At 44.3% G+C, this 20,828-nt stretch overlaps 1 long non-coding RNA gene across 1 annotated transcript in view; it reads left to right on the top strand.

Annotated features, from left to right (window-relative positions):
- The window catches only part of LOC141725244 (uncharacterized), a 78,805-nt gene extending 59,383 nt beyond the window's left edge, over nucleotides 1-19,422 (top strand). Inside the window, exon 4 of the long non-coding RNA XR_012577092.1 lies at nucleotides 18,628-19,422. This is a non-coding gene — a long non-coding RNA (uncharacterized LOC141725244). The remainder of the gene's footprint in view (nucleotides 1-18,627) is intronic.
- Nucleotides 19,423-20,828: the final 1,406 nt, after the last annotated feature.

Here is a 20,828-nt window from a genome sequence, read left to right as displayed (position 1 = left end):
GATTGAATCCTGATTACTGCTTTGCACTCAGTTATTTCTCTGCTTTTACCACAGTTTAAAGTCTCTCATGATCTCTTGGATGAGCTTCTGTGAGAAGCTGTGGCTGCCCCTGGATCCCTGGCAGTGCCCAAGGCCAGGCTGGACAGGCTTGGAGCACCCTGGGACAGTGGAAAGTGTCCCTGCCATGGCAGGAGTGGAACAAGATGAGCTTTAAAGTCCCTTCCAACCCAAAATGTTACAGGATTCTGCTGATTCCTCCTGGAATCTGTGTCCTTTGTGCTGCTGAAAGTCTTAGACAAGGCATTTGAGAAGAAGTGTCTGTGTTCTCTTGGTTTAGAAGAAACAGCCTTCGAGGAAAAATGTTGCTTTTGATGAATCCTCATTTATTTCTGAAATCTTTGTGGGTTTGGAAGCAACATGGGCAAGTACAGCTGCTGTTCATAAAATCTTGGCACTTCAGAGAGGCGTCAGGTCACTGAGAAAGGGACCCACAGAACATCAAACAGTTTTCAGGGGTCCAGTAAAAGTATAAAGGGATGGGATGAGCTTAACAAGTTTTATTTTCTTAAGATACACTTATTTAAATGTGTGTGTGCATTACATTCAATATTTCCTTGTAATGCAAAGTCTTTACATGAGAAAAGCTGTGTCACAAGCAACCCTCTTCCCCTGCCTGTCCTGGGGTGCTTTGATGTGAGTGTGAGGAACAGTTATAAACAGCTGAAATTAAACACTCAGAGTGGAAGATGGTGTCTGTTTTACCTGAAAGAATATTTACCTTTTACACTTCTACATTTGCAGGAAGCAGAACGCTGTTAACTTGTGTAAACTTGTCTGAGAGCTGTTCCCAGGGCTGAAGTGAGTGGAGAGAGATCACAGAATTCCAGACTGGTTTGGGTTGGAAGGGACTTTAAAGCTCATCTTGTTCCACCCCTGCCATGGCAGGGACACTTTCACTGTCCCAAGCTCCATCCAGCCTGGCCTTGGGCACTGCCAGGGATCCAGGGGCAGCCACAGCTGCTCTGGGCACCCTGTGCCAGGGCCTGCCCACAATTCCTTCCCAAAATCATATTTATCCCTGCCCTCTGCCTGTGGGAAGCCATTCCCTGTGTCCTGTCCCTCCATCCCTTGTCCCCAGTCCTTCTCCAGCTCTCCTGGAGCCCCTTTAGGCTCTGCAAGGGGCTCTGAGCTCTCTCTGGGGCCTTTTCTTCTCCAGACTGGACACCCTCAGCTCTCCCAGGCTCCAGAGGAGATATTCAACTTCTACAACACAACTGGAGGAAGCTCACCCATGTTGGGATGAGTGGAAGTTAATCAAGAGACTGGGAGGAGTGATCACAATGCAAATTCTCTCCTTGTGTTCATTACAGAAAATAGAAAAGTTGGTAGAGGAACTGGGAGTGTATTCTGATAGAGGAACTGAGGGTGTGCTTTGATGGAGGAATTGAGGGTCTGATGGAGGAACTGAGGGTGTGCTCTGATGGAGGAATTGAGGGTCTGATGGAGGAACTGAGGGTGTGCTCTGATGGAGGAATTGCGGGTCTGTTTTGATGGAGAAACTGAGGGTCTGTTTTGCCTTTGGGGGTTTTGCAGCACCACTGTGGGGTTGTGTATGAGGGAGGTGTTTCCAGCAAAAAAGCAGAAGCTCACTTATGGGTCATGAATAAATGGGTCAGACAAACAAGTTCATTACTGATTTACTGTAGGGCTCAGTCTCCTGTAAATATTTTCTTAACTGTCTCTGCCTCATGGCTGCCCAGCTGAGTCGATACCACATGGGGAGAGCAGCTTGGGCATGTTGGAAAATCGATGGGAACACGCTGAATTCCAATAGCTGCAATCCAAACTGAGCAGGGACAGCCACTCATCTGTGCTGCTCTGCTGAAGTGATTTGCACTCATCCTTTCTCTCTCTTTCACTTGGTTCTGCACTGCACAGGAGAAAGAAACCCTTTGACTCTAAATGAAAACATCTCAAAAGCCTGAGCTGACTAAAATGTCTGCTGATGATTCAAGTGCTGGTACAGACAGAACATAATTGTAGTGGCAGTGACATATAGACAGAGCTCTGAGAAAAACTTCACATTCTGCTTCAGACCCTGCACACATTTGGCCTGACAGTTGTTTGAAGAGATAACAACCATTTCTTTCTGGAATGCACAGGCTTGCAGGCAATACATGCTTTATTTAATAACTGCTTTTATTACTGGCTCTAAACTGAGAGACAGTGGGTTGAGATTAGATGTTAGGGTGAAATTCTCTCTGAGGGTGCTGAGGCCCTGGCACAGGGTACCCAGAGCAGCTGTGGCTGCCCCTGGATCCCTGGCAGTGCCCAAGGCCAGGCTGGATGGGCTTGGAGCACCCTGGGACAGTGAAGGTGTCCCTGCCATGGCAGAGTTGGAATGGGATGGGATTTGAGGCTCTTTCCAACCCAAACCATTCTATGATTAATTATCAGCTGTTCATTGGCAGAGAGGATCAAATGAGAGCATATGTGCTATTTAAAATATTAGAGGAATTATGGATTTTGAGAATCAGCACTCAGATGTTTATTCCATGCTCTTCTATGAAAGAATGAATATTTTTAAGAAATTCTGCTGAGTTGGTGCGAAGTTTTTCCCCAGGACTGAGCTTTTTATGCTTGGCTGAGCCAGGCTTGGGTGGAAGTCTGAGTTCTCCTTGGAAACCATTGTTTGTCAGAGTTTGCTGATGCTGGATTTTGTTTGAGGTCTCTCTCCTTGGACAGAAGCTGCTCTGATGGATTTTTAGAAGGAGAACACCTGCTCTGGTGTACCTTTCACATTCATCTCCTTGACAGAAGCTTTTAAAGAGCCAGCAAAACCCGTCCCTCCCTAGTGCTGGGGTCGGGTATTTTTGCCTGGTTCGGTGCTGCCAACACTGTGCCAGCATCAATCTTTGAAACACCCACAGTCTGACAGGGGGATCCTGTTTTGGGGTGTGCCAGCACTGCCAGAGAAACTCAGCAGCTCAAGGACTCGTTCCTCCAATGGCAGCAGGAAATGGGACCATGCTGGGGGAGGTCTGCATGCTCACAGAATTCACAGAATTCACAGAATTCACAGAATTTACAGAATTCACAGAATTTTCAGAATGGCCAGGTTGGAATAATCTTCAAGATCATTAAGCCCAACCCAGCCCCAACACCTCAACTGATCCCTGGCCCCCAGTGCCACATCCAGGCTTTGTTAAACACCCCCAGGGATGGGGACTCCACCACCTCCCTGGGCACAACATTCCAGAACTTCATCACTCTTTCTATAAAACATTATTTTCCTGATCTCCAACCTAAATTTCCCTTGGTGCAGCTGGAGACTGTGTCCTCTGGTTCTGTCACTTGCTGCTCCTCCTGCTGCTGGACCACAATTCCAGATCCCCCAGGAATCCATGGCTTCAGCATCACTCCTGTCCTTGCTGCAGAGGATTTGGAAGCAGAGAGGAGCATCCCTGGCCTGGAGTGACTCCTCCCTGCCCTGATGGATGAAATGGCCTCGAGTTTCCCCTCCTTGCTCCTCAGTGCTCTCCCACCCCTCTGGCAGGAGCTGTGCCAGCCCAGCCTTGGCACAGTGGGAATGGTTTTCCTGCAGGACCTGCTTTGCTCATGACCTCTGGCAGCTGGCAGCTGCTTAAGGGATTTTCTATCTGCAGGGCATGAGCATTACAATCTGATCCTTTTTGCCCTGTTAGTGGGCAGATGACAAATGATCATGGCACAATTCCTCCTCCTTTCAGGGCTGGATCCTCGTGTGCAGCAGCACTGGGCCCACAGCTGTGGGATCAGGTTGTGCTTGTTCTCCAGGGATGCTTCCATGGCCTGGACAGCAAATTCATGTACACAACACCACAGGAACTGTGGCCACTGGGCCAAGGATTCTCCCACAGAAGAATCTGCTTTTTTCAGAGTGCCCCAAAACATTCCAGAGTGCCCCTTGACCTCCTGCTGTAGGACAGACCCCACGAGAGAGCTTGCTGCTCTCAGGGGATGTTGCTTTCTTGCTGAAATCTTGTGGAGGGGGTGGGACAAACACTTTGGCATTTGAGTTGCTGGTATATATTTTTTTAAGGGTGAAATTAGGCTTTTCATGGAACACCTTCTCCTGCTCTTTGCTCTGAACATGGTCTTTTTCTGTGAACACTCTGCTTAAAGCTTTCTTCTCAGGCACTGGTTTTTCTGGAAGTTTTTAAGAAAGCTTTTGTGGAAAGGAAACAGAAATACTAACTAGCAAAATGTCACCAAGCTGTGGAATTGAGGTACAAAAAGGTAATTTGTCAGAGTTAGCAATTACTGTGCAATAACAGGAATTACCTGGCTGATTTAAAGTTCATCCAGGATTTGTTCAGGCTCTGCTACCAGGACAGGCTTTACCATAAATCAGCCAATTTCTTCAAACATTTCTGCCCTGAAAAAGTTTTCCAGCTACCTGTGCTTTACCATAAATCAGCAACCATGAGAGAGGCCACACTTTGAGGAGAGCCCCAGATTGCCCCCCAGTCATTCAAGATTTAATTTCCTTAGGTTGAATTCCAACTTTGTAAAAGAATCCCATCTGCAGGATTCTCCCTGGCCAGCCCTTCTCTGTGTTTCCAAGAAGGAGCACACTTAGGAATTGCTGTAAAACATGGCTCTGTGTTCCTAGCACTGGTGCAGGGCAGTAATTAAAACCAGGACTGTTATTCACTCTTTACATACCAATGCCTGGAAGCTGAGCTCTGTGGGGCTGTGTTCTGTGGGAAATGGACTGGCTGGGTTTGGCTTGGAGTTTCAGTTGGATTACTATTATTATTAGTAGTAGTAGTATTTTTATTTGTTATTGTTATTATTGGTTACTATTATTTTTTGTTACCATTAATTTTTTTATTTGTTTATTTCTTACCATTATTATTTGGTTTTGGTGCTGTTGTCATTTGTATTATTTATTATTGTTACTACTACTCGTATTTCCTTAGGGATAGACAAAAGTTTATTTTAATTTTATTTTTAATTTATTATTGTTATTATTGGTTACCATTATTATTTGTTACTTTATTTGTTTATTTCTTACCATTATATTTGTTTTTGGTGCTGTTGTCATTTGTATTATTTATTATTGTTACTACTACTCATATTTCCATAGGGACAGAAAAAAAGTTAATTTTAATTTTATTTTTATTTTATTTTTAATTTCCTACTGTTATTATTGGTTACCATTATTACTTGTTACCATTATTATTTGTTATTTTATTTATTTATTTATTACTATTATTGTTTAATTTTTGTGCCATTATTATTTGTATTATTTATTATTGTTACTACTACTCGTATTTTCTGAGGGACAGAAAAAAAGTTTATTTTAATTTAATTTAAATTTTATTTTTAGTTTATTATTGGTTACCATTATTGTTTGTTACCATTACTACTTGTTATTTTATTTGTTATTTTATTTGTTTATTTCTTACCATTATTAGGTTTTTTTGGTGCTGTTATTATTTGTATTATTTATTAGTGTTGCTACTCGTATTTCCTTAGGGGCAGACAAAAAGTTTAGTGACTACAGCAGATTTAAAGGAATAAAAAATGCATTTTGTGCCCAGAAGTGACAGGGGGAGGTAAGATTTACTCCCGGTGGTTGCAGGAGGGATGTTGAAGGCACACCCCTTTCCTAATTCCATTTATATCTGGATGAACCTGTTGTCCATGAACTTGTGTGCCTGAGGCACCGTTTGCTTCCAACCCTTTTCTGGCAGCAATTTCCTCGAGTTGTGCAGCCTCTCTGTCAATGCCTGTGCTGCTGTCAGTGAGTGCCCCCAGTTCCAGCTGTGCCAGGGTTCCTGAGCAGCTCCTCCACCCTCCTCACCCATCACCTTCCCCAGCCCAAGGAGCCCCAGCCTCTCAAAGCAGCTCCTTCATCCCTTTAATATCTTTATTTTCCTTTTGAGATCCTTTCCCCACTCCTCTGTGCCCTTCCAGAGCCTGGAGCTGCTCATGGACCCAGTGGTGGATGCAGAGAGGTGCCCCAAGGTTTGTGCAGGTGATTTCTGAGCCTCGCATATTTCCTGATTCATTTGCCAGCAGTGATGATATCCAATACAACCATTTCGATGTGCACATCAAGCCATCTGTTGCACTAAATGTTCATTAAAAAACCCCAAGGAATCCCTTCTCCATGTGGAGAAATCCTTTTCTTCCATGCTGCAGGAGTAAAATCCTTTTCCATGCTGTATTCCAGCTCACTGGGACCTGTTTGTCAGCCCCTACAATCTGACCACCCCAGCTGCTGGGCTGTCCTTTGTTCTGTTCACAGGCCAATTGTCATTGCAAAATTATTTTAATTTCAAATTTAATTTCAAAATTATTTTGATTTCAAATGTAATTTCAAAATTACTTTCAAATTTATTTTAATTAAAAAAGAAAATGTGCTTGAAGAGGCCTCCCCTATGTGAGGACACCCAGGTGTGTTAAACCTGAGTGAGGGAACAGCCCAGAGCTGGACACCAGGCTCACACCAATTCAGAGGGAAATCACTGGATTTTATTTGTGAAATAGTGCAATGCTACTGCTTTGTGAGGCTGATCTCTTGTTTTTCTGGTGGTTTAAATTCTGCAGATACTGGAAAAGCTTTCCTGCTCTCACACAGGGAGGTCAGACCCAGCTGCAGTTTTTCTTTGGGCATGTAGGTCCTGTCTTGTCCTACCAAACACCTCTCACCTGGCTCAGAGAAGCTGGGTCTGTCTCTTTTGCAGGGAACCCATTTTTTTGGGTGGTCATCACCTTTCTGTCACTAAGGATCAGAATATCAGAGTTAAGAACGTTTTTCTGGCATTTGTAAATGTTCTCTCCCTCAGTGTGGGTCTGAGCCAGGCTGCTGCACTCAGCTCTCCTCCTTCCAGCACCCCCTGGGCAGGTACAGGAGGGAGTCCTGCTGTGAAATTAGGAATATAAACTTAATATCAGTCTTGGGGGGGATGCATTTGACAATTTATCCATCCCTGGAAGTGTCCAAGGCCAGGCTGGACAGGGCTTGGAGCATCCTGGTCTAGCACAAGGTGTGGAACGAGATGAGGTTTAAGGTCCTTTCCAACCCAAACCATTCCATGATTTTATGATTCTTTTGGGGTTGGGATATTTTAAAATAGCTGAAAAAAATTTCCCAGTTGGAGGGAGCCTGCCCTGACAACCAGGGCCTCAAAGGATGGACTTGCCCTTCATCATCTCTCTGTCCAGCACCTGCTTATCTTTATTGATAAACCCTAATGAGACTTTGGGGAAGGTTGAAAAGAAGTGCAAATAATCACTTTTAAAGCAAAGCTCAAGAAATATTTAATATCCTACACATCTTCCAGGACCTGACTGTGTATTGTATAACAATGGAGATAATGAAAGTGTAAAACACTGCGGCTCCCTGCCAATGTTACAACTTGTTTTTACTACTAAAAAAGGCAGTAAACTGGGAGGGCACATCCACCAGTGAATTGCTTTGCACTTGCCCTGTTTCTTACACTTGTTTTCTACACTTCTTCTGGGCTCTGCTGGAGGCAGAACTCCAGGCCAGAACTACCCCTGGTCTGAGCCAGTGTGGGAGTGCTCAGTGTGTTCAGCTGTTTTGCAGGAAAAGGCAAAATTCTGCCAGTGAGAATTATTCTGAGTTGAAAACTGAATGAGAACAAAGCTTTCCAGTTTTCCTGGGAGGAAAATTAGGCATGGAGTGAGTCCCTGGTAGGGCTGTCACACTCATCATACACCAGGTTTTTATTTCAGTATCACAGAATTTGTCTCATCTTCACTGTGATTTCCACCTCTGGTAAATAGTCTGCAAAATAAAATCCCTCAATTATCAGAAGTGTGTGAAGCTCTCAAGCAACTTTTATGTATCCTGGACTTCCTTGGACTTCCCAGGTCCTTCCTGGGACCACAAGGATTGGGGGAGACTGGGGAACACAAAGATTTAAGAGAAAACACAAAGCTTTAAGGAGAAATAATAGAACAGCTGGAGATGTGAGATGCTACAGAGATGGGGTGAGAGGCCAGGTGAGGTGGGGAGGATGCACAAGGAACCAGCCAGAAATAACAGCGTTTTCCATTGATTTCTAGTGTTTTCAATGGAATTACAGTGTTTTCAATGGGCTTGTAGGAAAAAGGAGAACTTTGGATTAAGGAAAACAGCTTTTTATGGTTTTTGCCAACCCATTGTAGTGGATCAAGCCTTGCAAACAGGAACAGCTTTGGATTTCAGGGACACTTGGACAAACCCTCCCAGGGTGTCCTGAGGATTCTCTGTGGCATTGTCCCCAGGCCTGCTGTGACATTAAAGTCCACCTGTGACAATCAGCCACCCCCCAATGCAGGTTTAAGCCATGCAGCTGCAGCAGGAGCTGGAATTGCTCTTTGCATGCACAGAGGGAATCCAAACCAATTTGGGTTCGAGGAGAGCAGGGTTTACTCCAGGACACAACAGATCATTGGACAGCTCACTCTTGTACAGAGCATGCCTTTTTATGGGGACATTCCAGCTCCAAAGAGAGCAAATTCTTCTCAAACACATTGTCTTAGTTAAACTTTTAATATGTTTTGATATTGCCAGCAGCAGCTTTATATAATGCAGTCGTGTAGCAAACAAAACTCACTCTGTGCTCTTGAGGAATGGGAGCCCATGGATGGAGGGGATAGGGTGGCTCTCTGGGAGTTGCAGTGATTCATGCCTGGAATCAATGGGTTACTGAATTTCCAGCACAGCCTCAGGACTGGGCAGTACAGAATGTTCTGGAAGCAGGGGGAGAGGGTGAGGTTTTGCCAGCTCACCTTGAGCCCAGGTTATAGATGGCAGGAAAAGCCCCACTTAGACCAAACCAGTTACAGACTGGGCTTGTGGTTCCCAAACCAGTTACAGACTGGGCTTGTGGTCCCCAAACCAGTTACTGACTGGGGTTCTGGTCCCAAACCAGTTACAGACTAGGCTTGTGGTTCCCAAACCAGTTACAGACTGAGCCTTTGGTTCATAAACCAGTTACAGACTGGGCCTTTGGTTCATAAACCAGTTACAGACTGGGCCTTTGGTTCGTAAACCAGTTACAGACTAGGCTTCTGATCCCCAAACCAGTTACAGACTGGGGTTCTCATCCCCAAACCAGTTACAGACTGGGCTTCTGATCCCAAACCAGTTACAGACTGGGCTTCTGATCCCCACACAAGGACAGACTGGGGTTCTGACCCCCAAACCAGTTACAGACTGGGGTTCTGATCCCAAACCAGTTACAGACTGGGGTTCTCATCCCCAAACCAGTTACAGAGTGGGCTTGTGGTCCCCAAACCAGTTACTAATTGGGGTTCTTCTCCCCAAACGAGCTACAGACTGATGTTCTGATCCCCAAACCATTTACACAGTGGGATTCTGACCCCCAAACCAGTTACTAATTGGTGCTCTGACCTGAAACCAGTTACTAATTGGGATTCTGACGCCCAAACCTGTTACTAATTGAGGTTCTGATCCCCAAATCAGTTACTCTTTCTAACCTGGACATCAATACTATTCCCTCTTTCCCTGTGCAATGCACAGACCCTGCACTTCCCAAACATGAAGCAGATAAGACTGGAACGGTCATTGCCATAAAAAGGAGTTTGGATGGTGGCACTGCTCAGTTTCTGGGGGCTCTGTCTCATCCCCAGAGCCTGGCAGTGCCCTGGGTGGCACCACGGGGACGTGCAGCTCCTGGTGGGGAGCATCCCGCCTGGCTCCTGCCTGGCTGCCCACCATCTGCTGAGGGTTTGGCTCTGCAGGAGCTCCTGCCATGCTGCTGTGCCTTGGCACCCTCCCCTTGCTGGGCTGGCATTCCCTGGAAGCAAAGCACAGAGCCACGTTGTGTCCTGAAGCTGTTCCTCGTTATGCACCAAGGGACTGTTGGTGTTTTGGGCTGTTCTCTTTGTACTGTTCTTTTCAGGAAAGCAAAGAAAATTTTGTGTTGCTTTTTTCACTCCACAAGCTTTTCCAAAATCTGGCTCGTTCCAAATTCAAGCTGTCACATGGGTTAATTCTGCTTGGGAATTAACCTGGGAATTTTAAGTGTTACTTTATTAAGGGCAGAATTCACACTTGGAAATCTCAGGTAATACACATGCTTTGTGTTTTCCTGTAAAGAACAGCTACTCAGGAGTTCTGGAAGTCCAGGGAAACTTACAGGATATTCAAAGAATGCCTCTCTTATTCTTTGAGTGTAACACTGATTTTATACCTGCAGCTCTTTTGTGGCACCTGAGTTATTTTACAACACTGTGGTCAGTGGGAAAAGCTGTGTTGTGCGTGTGCTTTTCCTTTTCCCATCCTGGATGTTCTGTTTCCATGTGTGCTGTGGGTTCCTCTGCCACCTGAGCAGAGCACAGTGTCCTTTGGGACTGGAACCAGGCTTTGAGTCAGCTCTGACAATGAGGAGGGGGCATCCCTTCCCTGCACTTTGCTTGGGATGCTGGGGAATAAGGGAGGTGTTGAAATTACCATCCATAATCTTGGCTCTAAGTGATCAAACAAATCATCACCCATGTTTGTAAACCTTAAGTTCTTAAGGGCCTTGTAAAGCAAAAGGAAAGAGGGATCCAGGAGTTGTCCTCAAGGTGGTGGAAAAATCTGTGACTTGTCTGAAGCAGAGCAGGCAGGGCATGGAGAGACTGCCCAGTGCTGCAGTGGAAGTGTTCATCTCTATTTTTAAATTACTCCTTTGCTTTTAGAATTATGTTCAGCACTGTGATGCCTCTGGATGTCCAGCAGTTGAATTATTAGCATTAGAGCACTGATGAGAGCCAGCAAACCGAGCTGGAGCACGGCTGGCAAAGGAAATATTTGTGTAAGAGGTGACTGACAGCAACTTGTCCCTGTCTGCTAAGTTTCTTCTGTGACTTCTGTGTCAAAAGTGAGTTCTTCAAAACCTCCAGCTCCCTCAAATTTTTAACCTGCTTGCTGGGAACAAGAAAATGTCTCTTTCCCAGCATTCTCCTTTTCACATTGGCCTTGTTGCAAGCAAGAGCTGAGTGAAAAGGAGAAAAACCCAAACCAGAACAACAACAAAAAACCCCCCTCAACACAACCTTCATTCCAGAGTCCAATTTGCAATGAGAATCTTTGAGTCTATTTTTGTCCAATTCCATTTGGACAAAATTCAAGAATTTGATTTTTCCCATTGCTTTACTTTGTACTCTGGTTGACTCGGAAAGCCTGGGCCGAAACCAATGCTGAACCACAAAATTCAATTAAAACACAGGGAGTAAGCAGGGAGGAGAAATCAATGGGTGGATTAGTCTATCAGCTGCTGTTCCCATGATCTTCTTATCTTATCCTGCACTACGAGAAGAGCTGTTGGGAAGTGGAGTTGTTCTAAAATCAGCTCAGGCTGCTGTGTTCTCTCAGCACAGAGCAGAAAATTGGATCAATAGCCTGAGCCTATTCCTCTTTGCTTTCCTTCTAAACAGCTGGACTGCCAAATCCAGCCAGAGAATGGAGGCTAATCTGGGGTTTAATCCTCTGCTCTCCCACTATAAAGTTAAACAACAGAGCCTGAAACAAGCAGAAATCAGTACAGATTCCAAGCCAGGCTGCTTAGGGTTTACACAGATTTATAATGTTTTAATAATTTTTAACGTATTTTGCTGCTGTTCTTGCATCTATCAGCTACATCAGATATTTGGAACAGAAATGTTTATCAATCCTTGAATTACCTGTGGGTCTATCAAAAAAGAAAACCTAAGGCAGGAGGGAAATGTTCTAAAATGAGAATATTTAATTTTTAATTTGTTCCTACTACTATCATAAATTTCACTTTTTATGTAGAACATAATAGGAGCACTTTTGAAGTTTTACATCAAAGGTCCTTGATATGAGGGGAAAGGAGCAAACACATTCCTGACCTTGTATGAGCTGTTTCAAAAACTGCCAATTATGACCTTTTCCAACCTCAATGAGTCTATGATTGGTACCTGGACCTTTGTTAAAATATACAAAGGAAAAGAGCAAAATATACTCTTTTTTATTATTTTTCTTTTACTCACTAGCAATATTAGGTTGGTTTGCTGGTGGAAAACTGAATCAGGGGTCCTGACTCATGGAATGGCTGGAAAACAGGAGGGAAAAGGGATTGGTGGTGGTTTTTATTCAGATAACTCACTGCAAGGGATCTGCACTGAGCACAGCAACCCCCAGGTGTCTCTGGTGTTGGACAAACTGGAACATTCACTGCAGGAAAGGGAGTCCAGCACATCCAGCACCTGCAAGGATTGGAACCCCCAGTTTGGGGTCACACAGGGCCAGTTCAGATCCTTCAGCCCCTGCTCACAGCTTGGGCTCACAGAAAATTGGGTATTTTTGGCTGGGGTAGGTGACAGGTAGCAATGATTTGGTGTTGGTGTGGGAGAGGTGATGGAAAGCAATGGGCTGGGCTCTAAGGTCCCTTCCAACCCAAACCATTCCATGGCTCCCCCAGCTGAGGCTCTGCTGGAACATTTTTATCACCATGGAAAGAGCAGGTTTGGGATGGGCTGTTCAGGTGGCAGCCCCAAGCCTTGGTGTTGATGTAGGAGATGATATTTGAGGTGCAGCCTTGTGTAAGGATGGACTCCACTGTGTCCTCACAGGGAATCACAGGACCAGGAAGGATCCCAGGCTGGTTTGGGTTGGAAGGACCTTAAAGATCATCCTGTTCTGCCTTGTAAAGCAGTGGAATGAAGTGATAATTGTGCTTCTGGAAAGTGGCTGCTTGTGCTGGTGCTGAAAACCAATGGGTCCCACTGGGAACTTTTATAGGAGAGAACCAGCAAGGAGAGGTAATTCAGGTTGTGTCACTGAAGGGAGCACCTCCCTCTGCCACCAGCAGAGGCCAAAGGCATACATAAAATTCATTTCCCCACTTTCTCTGGGAAGAGCTTCCTGGCATTTGGAGTTCTTTTGTGCTGGGAAGAGATGTGCTCAGCTGGGGCATTTCTCTACCTTCAGCTTGGGTTGAAGATGTGTTTCTATCAGGAGTCCCAGCTCTGCTCTGATCTCTCAGGCTCTGCTCTCCAGCACCCCAAATCTCACCTGGCTGAGTGGGAGCCATCCCTGCCCATGGTGGAACCACTCCAGGGTTCCTCCAGGAGTTTCTCTGCTGGAATTTTTCTCCCTGTGCAAAGAGCAGGTGTCTGGAATGTGGTGTTCCAGTTTCAGAAGGAGAAATAAAAGGCAGAAATGTCTCAGCAAACTTCAGCTACAGTCTGGGGTGCTGGAAATAAATCTTATCATAGAATCCTGACCCAGCCTCACCTCTGCCATGGGCAGGGACACTTCCACTGTCCCAGGGTGCTCCAAGCCCCATCCAGCCTGGCCTTGGACACTTCCATGGATCCAGGAGCAGCCACCCTGTGCCAGAGGGAGCAACACCCCTGTGTGCAGCCAGAAATGGACAATCAGCCTTGCTCTGGGTGCTTTCTATGTTTTCCTGAGCGTTCCTCCCAGAATATCTCATCTCTCTTAAGCACCTCCAAGCACCCATAAACACATCTTCCTTTCTGCACTTCCCTCAGTGCGTTTATTTTTGCAGCAGGGAGGGGGAGATGGAAAATCCTCGGAGCAGTAGCCACAGAAGCTGATCCACCAGTGAGCAGGCACACGGCCAAGTGGATGCATGGGCATACATGCAGACAGCCCAAAGGACAGATGTATCAAATCAGATTTATGAGGTCAGTTTTCCCAGCCAATAAAGCCCAGATTGCTGTCTGCCCCATTATAACCTTCCTGTGTTTAAATGGATGTGAAACAGATAATCCAGCCTTTGGCGGGAACAGCGCTGATAAAACACAAACATTATTTCTGTAGCCACATAAGATTATTTTTCCAATTCAGCAGAAAGTATTGGCTTGAAGATTGTTAAAGAGGTCACAGTATTTTTATACTGGTTGTGTGTGAATAAAAATTTTCTCAGTCTGAGAGAAGGATCAGAGGATGTGGATTAATTATTATTATTGTACAGTAGTGTACAGCAGGAAGGGACTGAATATCTTGGTGTGATGAGATCTGTCCTGGGCAAACCTGTATAATAAGAGCTGCTCCTCAAACCCCAAATAAAATTGTTCTGAGCCCCAGGCCAGGCTGCTGTTTCCCTCAGTTGAAGGTTGTACCTGTCAAAGTTGTTCAATGAATGGGATAGGATCTGAGAGCATTCCATCCCACCATTTAAATGATTATTGACCACATTATTTCCCCAAACCTATAAAATAAAATGCAAATCTCCCATTAGAAGGGTGGTCTATCCATTATCTCCAGGATAACTGCCTGAAAAAGTTGCATTTTTCTTTTTATTTTCAATAAAACAAAGCATTTTTCCGTTCTATAAGATCTCTTCTCTCAGCAAACAAACCTAAATTGGTTCAATATTGTTGTTTGAATCTCTATTTACTTATCCTATGGGAAAGAAATGTAAATTAAAATATGAACATTACATGCAAGACACTTCAAGAAGATATTGAAATTGTACAGTAAAAATAGCTTTCTGATGGGAATATATTAAATAACATTGAACATAAAGACTCATTGGCAGTGTCATTTGCCAGCTGCAAAAACAGTATTGGGATGGGAAACATGCTAGGAAGAAGCAGGCACTTGGGAAGAATACATTAGTAAAAATGCTATTTTTATTTAAAGTTCTATACAGTCAAAGTTCATCTTCCAATGTTTTCTAAGGATTAGGCTTTCAGTGACATTTTGGCCCAAACAGTGAAACTTTTGGCCCAAACATTCCTGGAATCACACTGTCCTCTCTAGAACCAAATGAGGAGAAACTAATGCATTCTATTAAAGCTTATTGTTATGAATTTTGTTAAGTGGGGTTCTTTTCCCCTTCAGATTCTTTGTTCTGCTTTGTAAAGCAGTGGAATGAAGTGATAATTGTGCTTCTGGAAAGTGGCTGCTTGTGTTGGTGCTGAAAACCAAAGGGTCCCACTGGGAACTTTTATAGGAGAGAAGCAGCAATTCTGGTTCTTTCATAGGTAATTCAGAGCTAATTCAGATTGTGAGTGTCACTGAAAGGAGCAGCTCCCTCTGGCACCAGCAGAGGCCAAAGGCATACATAAAATTCATTTCCCCACTTTCTCTGGGAAGAGCTTCCTGGCATTTGGAGTTCTTTTGTGCTGGGAAGGGATGGGCTCAGCTGGGGCATTTCTCTGCCTTCAGCTTGGGATGAAGATGTGTTTCTATCAGGAGTCCCAGCTCTGCTCTGATCTCTCAGGCTCTGCTCTCCAGCACCCCAAATCTCACCTGGCTGAGTGGGAGCCATCCCTGCCCATGGTGGAACCACTCCAGGGTTCCTCCAGGAGTTTCTCTGCTGGAAATTTTCTCCCTATGGGAAGAGCAGGTGTCTGGAATGTGGTGTTCCAGTTCTAGCAGGAGAAGGAAAGAGCAGAAATGTCTCAGCAAACTTCAGCTACAACCTGCGATGTTGGAGATAAATCTTATCATGGAATCAGAGGATCTTGGAATGGTTTGGGTCAGAAGGGACAATGATCATCCAGCCTCACCCCTTCCATGGCCAGGGACAATTTCCACTATCACAGGCTGCTCCAAATCCTGTCCAGCCTGGCCTTGGACACTTCCAGGGATCCAGGGGCAGCCACAACTGCTCTGGGCACCTGTGCCAGGGCCTGCCCACCCTCACAGGGAACAATTCCTTCCCAATATCTTATCTAAATCTTCCTCTTTTCATTTAAAACTCTTCCCCCTCGTTCTGTTACTGTCTTACACCTGGGAGGAGAATCAGACACAAATCCTGCGTGTGAGGTGGTTGCAGCCCGGAGGGGAGAGAGCTTTTGTCCTTTGGCTTTGGGGTTGCAGTTACTCCATTAATTTTTGTGATACAAATGTGAAGCACATGGTGAAGATCACTCCAGACTTCTGACCTTTTCCACTTTCTTATTCCCCTTCCTCAGCTGGATGGGGGAGGTGGTTCTGGAGCTGCCAGCAAAGCCTGTGAGGAGCAGATAACAATGAGGTGATAGCACACAAATGTCAGCCCCCACTAATCCCAGGACAGCCACCCGGATGCGTTTACAGCAGATAATCTCAACACAAACACGGCGTTCTAATCTCTGCCCTGGTGACTCACCAGCACATACTGACCTCAAGGCAAAGATCAGCATCTGTTCCAGAGCTGTTCCAGCCTCTTTGGAAGGTGTTGCTTTGCTTTTCACCAGAATTGCAGCGTTTCTCAGTATTCAGGGGTCCCTCGGAATTCTTGGAAGTGAGAACAGCCAGTGGTGGAAAATATGAAGGAATTTCAGGTCCAGTCAGAGAAATTAAAGAATTTTCCCCCCCAAGGATGCCAGAGCTCCAGGAGGGTTTGGACACCACTCCAGGGATGCCAGGGTGGGATTTGGGGTGTCTGGGTTGGGCTCAGTGATCCCTTCCAGCTCAGGATATTCTGTGAAGTTCAGGATATAATCCTGATGTACAGCACTCCCTGGTTTTCTGTGGATGTTTTCTCTTGGGGAAAGGAGAAATCTGTGCTCCAGAGTACACCTGTGGCTCTTCAAAACTGTTTAGACTGAAGTGTAAATGCCTGGTTATTATCACAGCTATTTCTTTTCCATCTTTTTATCCTGGGTGAAGTGGTTCCATGGCCTGCAGCTCTCCAGACACATCAAGTGTGAATTTTTCTTTCTTTTTCTGGAGTTTGGCTTCTTGCTGGCACATGGTGCTGAGTGAAGGGAATTCAGCAGGGTCTTCCCAGCAGAGAAACAAAGGCTGATCACTGGTTAAACCTGGAACCCACCAAGGAAAAACCACGTCAAATGCCATTTCTGAGGAGTCAGGACCTGAGGAACAGTGATTTTTCCTTCTGCAGAATTAAGCTCCAGAGCAGCAGATCACTAAGTTCAACTTTTAATAGGCTGCTATGTCTGAAATTATTATAATGGGATATTATTTGATATTATGACATTTTAGTATTAAAAAATAATTCCCTATAGCCATTCTCTGGAAAAGAAAACTGAGATTCATTGTCTGCCACTAAGAGATGAGAACAAATTTCATGTAGCTCCTGAAACATTGCCAGATGATCAATATAATTTTTATTCTCACATTGTGTCTTTTTTTCACCTTTATTTCTCACTGGATTTCAAACTTTAGACTTGAAATATGCTGGGGTGGTTAATCTGTAGCCTCAGAGAATTAATGTTGGACAATAAGTTCTCCAAAGAGGGGTAAAGAAACCCAAATTCAGTCCTGGGAGGGGGAAAACGTGACTGAATGACACAAAAAAAGGAGCTAAATGTTCATTCAAATACCGACCAAAACCACGGCAGAAAGTTCTCAGACCAAGGCTCCCAGGGGACAGGGACACACAACTATAAAATAAATACTGAGGAATATGGGACATAAAGAAATTCTAGAAAAAAAACCCTTAATGCTGCCAAAAATATCACCTCCCATCCAGCCCAGATAAAAGGTGACATTTGTACATGGCCTCTTGCATTCAAAGAGAGCCAGACCCTGAGTGCAGGAACCAGAGGTCGAAGTTTGGTCACCTAAATTTAAAACAGTGATGTGGAAAAACCTCTGTGTATCTGCTGCACTCCCTTCTGCTGTCATCCTGCTCTTTTATTTCCAAGTTAATTAATTCCCTGGGGATGCAGCAGACTTGGAAGGGCTGAGGGGCACAATCCCTGCTCTGAGGGCTCATTGCCTGGTTTATTTGGTGTATTCCATCTCCTAAACACGGCTCAGAATTCCACAGCTGAGATCGACCACAGAAAACTTCAGTGTTTCCATCACTGATTTAAAGTTGTCTGGAAAGGTTTAAAATGATGAATGTAGAATTTGGTAAATTTTGGATTATTGACATCAGCTGAGAAACAAAATGTTCTGGAAATTATTGACAACATTGGTAAATTTTGGTATCACTGTTTTTTTTATTAATCGAGTTGCTTAAGGATTTAACTGCCTTATAAAAATGTGTAAGATTATAGCATAGAATTGAAGTTGATAATTGTTATGTATTCTGTTTTCCTGACAAAATCTAAAAGCAGCAAAGGGAGACGAACTCCACAATTCCTCTCCATTGTCCTCTTCTCTTCTCTTCTCTTCTCTTCTCTTCTCTTCTCTTCTCTTCTCTTCTCTTCTCTTCTCTTCTCTTCTCTTCTCTTCTCTTCTCTTCTCTTCTCTTCTCTCTCTCTTCTCTTCTCTTCTCTTCTCTTCTCTTCTCTTCTCTTCTCTTCTCTTCTCTTCTCTTCTCTTCTCTTCTCTTCTCTTCTCTTCTCTTCTCTTCTCTTCCCTTCCCCTTCCCCTTCCCCTTCCCCTTCCCCTTCCCCTTCCCCTTCCCCTCCCCTTCCCCTTCCCCTTCCCCTTCCCCTTCCCCTTCCCCTTCCCCTTCCCCTTCCCCTTCCCCTCCCCGTCCCCTCTGCCACAGAACATCAACTGCAGCCCCAGGCTTGGGGGAATCCAAATGCTTTTCTCTGAGGAGCCCCTCTTAAAAAGTTATTTATTTTCCACTTACTGACAACTGTAAAATCAGTTACCTTCAGGAAAAATGATTCCTTAATCTCCCTGACTCTAGCAGGATGTTCATCATTTGTTCTAGCGGTGACAAAGCAATCTACTGCTAAGGTATGTTTTTGTTTCTTGTTTTAAAGGTTCTTCAAATAAAATTTCACTTGTCCTTGGTGTGATTCTCCATGAACTGACCTCATTCTGGTGCCAGGTGAGCTGTACCTGCATAGATAGAAATATTTCATGCTGTTCTGTGTGCTCAAACCTCAGACAGCAGAAATGCCCCTCTTCTTAAAGTGCTCAAACAGAATTCTGTAAGGAGCTGTAGAAATTGAAACTACAACAAATCTGGGTTGAGTGAACACTTCCCTCTCATTTCCTCCTCTTCAGCTTGACTTGGAATTCCTCATTTTCAGCAACCCAGCCCTGCCAAGGCCATCACTAATCCACATACCCACATGGATTTTAAATCCCCCAGGGATGGAGACTCCACCACTGCCCTGGTGAAGAAATATTCCCCAAAATCCATCCTGACCCCCTGGACATTTCTCTGTCCTGTCCCTGTCCCTGTCCCCTCCTGGCAGGGATTGTGCAGAGCCAGAAGTTCCCCCTGAGCCTCCTGAAATGCTTCCACTCTTTAGCTGGTTTCACTTAAACAGAACCAAATAAAAATATTATATTCTCCAATCTGAAAGAATCTCAAAATCACAGCCATGCATTTCAGAAAAGCAATTTCTGTGCTGACACTGCTGAGCTGTCCTGGTCCAGAAAAGGAAATTCCCTCTGGATCTTTTAGAAGGTAGGAAGAAAAATGGGATTAAAGAGTTGATTTCCAGCAGGTCCTGGGATCTGAAGCTGGGCCTGGGGTGTGCAGAAGGGATTTAGGAATGGGAAAATAGCAAGGAAACTCTTTTTCATGGTTTTTATGGTGGGTTTTGATCTTCAAACTCCCTGAGGAACTGCAGGAGGATGTTATTACATTACATTTTCTGTCAAATGAATGAAAGGTAAAGGTAAGTGTAGGGATGTGAAGTGATGCACCAGGATTACTATTTTTCAAAAAAACCCCAACAAAAACCCCTTCAAAAACCTAATTTTGCACTAAGAGCAATTGGCTCTGAGCTGACTGTTCAGAATCAGGAAAATTAATTACATTTGGATGATTTAATTGGTCTCTAACGTGAGGCAACCTGCAGAATAAATTCTGTGCCTGTGGAAATTGCCTGGGCACATGTGCAGGGATTCCAGTGCTCCAGGGGAAGGGAGGGAGCTGGGAGAGGTCTGAACAAGGGGGAGCTGAAGGGGATGAAGGATTTTATGCAGAAAGAAAGGAATATATGGAATATTTTAGTCTGGAAGGGAGTAAAATGATGGGAAAAGGGAGTAAAATGATGGGGAAAATGAGTAAAATAATGAAAGAAAGGAATAAAGTAATGGGAGAATGAGTAAAATAATGGGAAAAGGAGGGAAATAATGGGAAAAGGTAAAATAATGGGGAAAGGAGTAAAATAATGGGAAAATGAGTAAAATAATGGGAAAAGGAGTAAAATAACGGGGAGACGAGTAAAATAATGGGGGAAAGGAGTAAATTAATGAGAAAAGGAGCAAAATAATGGGGAAAAGGAGTAAAATAATGGGAAAAATTGGAGGAATTTGATGGAACTGAGTCCTGAGAGCCATGGCAAAGGTGATGCTGTGTGCTTTTACGGCATGGGAAGCAGGGGGCAACAAATTCCACTCTCAGGAAAGAGGATGGATGTCTGTTCTTTCTTCCCATTGCTGTAGAATGTTATGAATGTGGGAGATTTCTGTAGATTTGGGGGGAAATAAACCCAGGCAGGACCAAGGCTGACTTCTGACTTGAGAAAGCCCTAAAATGCAACTTTCTGAGGAAGGCAGAATACTCTGGAGCTCTTTAATACATGTGTGTCCTACTCTTCTACACTTCCATGTCCTTTAGATGATTGTAGGGAAAATATTTAATTAAAAGGGAAGATATTTAATTAAACAGTGTTTGAGCTGATCCACTGCTTGTGTGAAGGCAGCTTGTGTTAAATATTTGTTACATTTATCTGCCACTATGTCATATGGAATTTACTGAGAAAGGAAGCCAAGTTTTGAGTTTTGAAGTTTTTACATTGAGCAAGACAGATGAGAGCAGATATTTGATTTCCACTCCTTTTTTTTTTTGGTTTTTTTTTTTTTTGTTTTTTCTGCCTTTACAGAGTTTTGAGTGGAAGAAGGAAACCTGTTTTTATGTCAGTTATTTACTGTGCATGGTTTTTATACTCTTCAGTTCTGGACAAACACAGCACTTAAAGCACTTGCCTACCTGACGTACCTT

The sequence above is a fragment of the Zonotrichia albicollis genome, chromosome 28 (assembly GCF_047830755.1).
Source record: "Zonotrichia albicollis isolate bZonAlb1 chromosome 28, bZonAlb1.hap1, whole genome shotgun sequence".
NCBI classification, from domain to species: Eukaryota; Metazoa; Chordata; class Aves; order Passeriformes; family Passerellidae; genus Zonotrichia; species Zonotrichia albicollis.
This window is presented reverse-complemented; position numbering and strand designations above follow the sequence as displayed.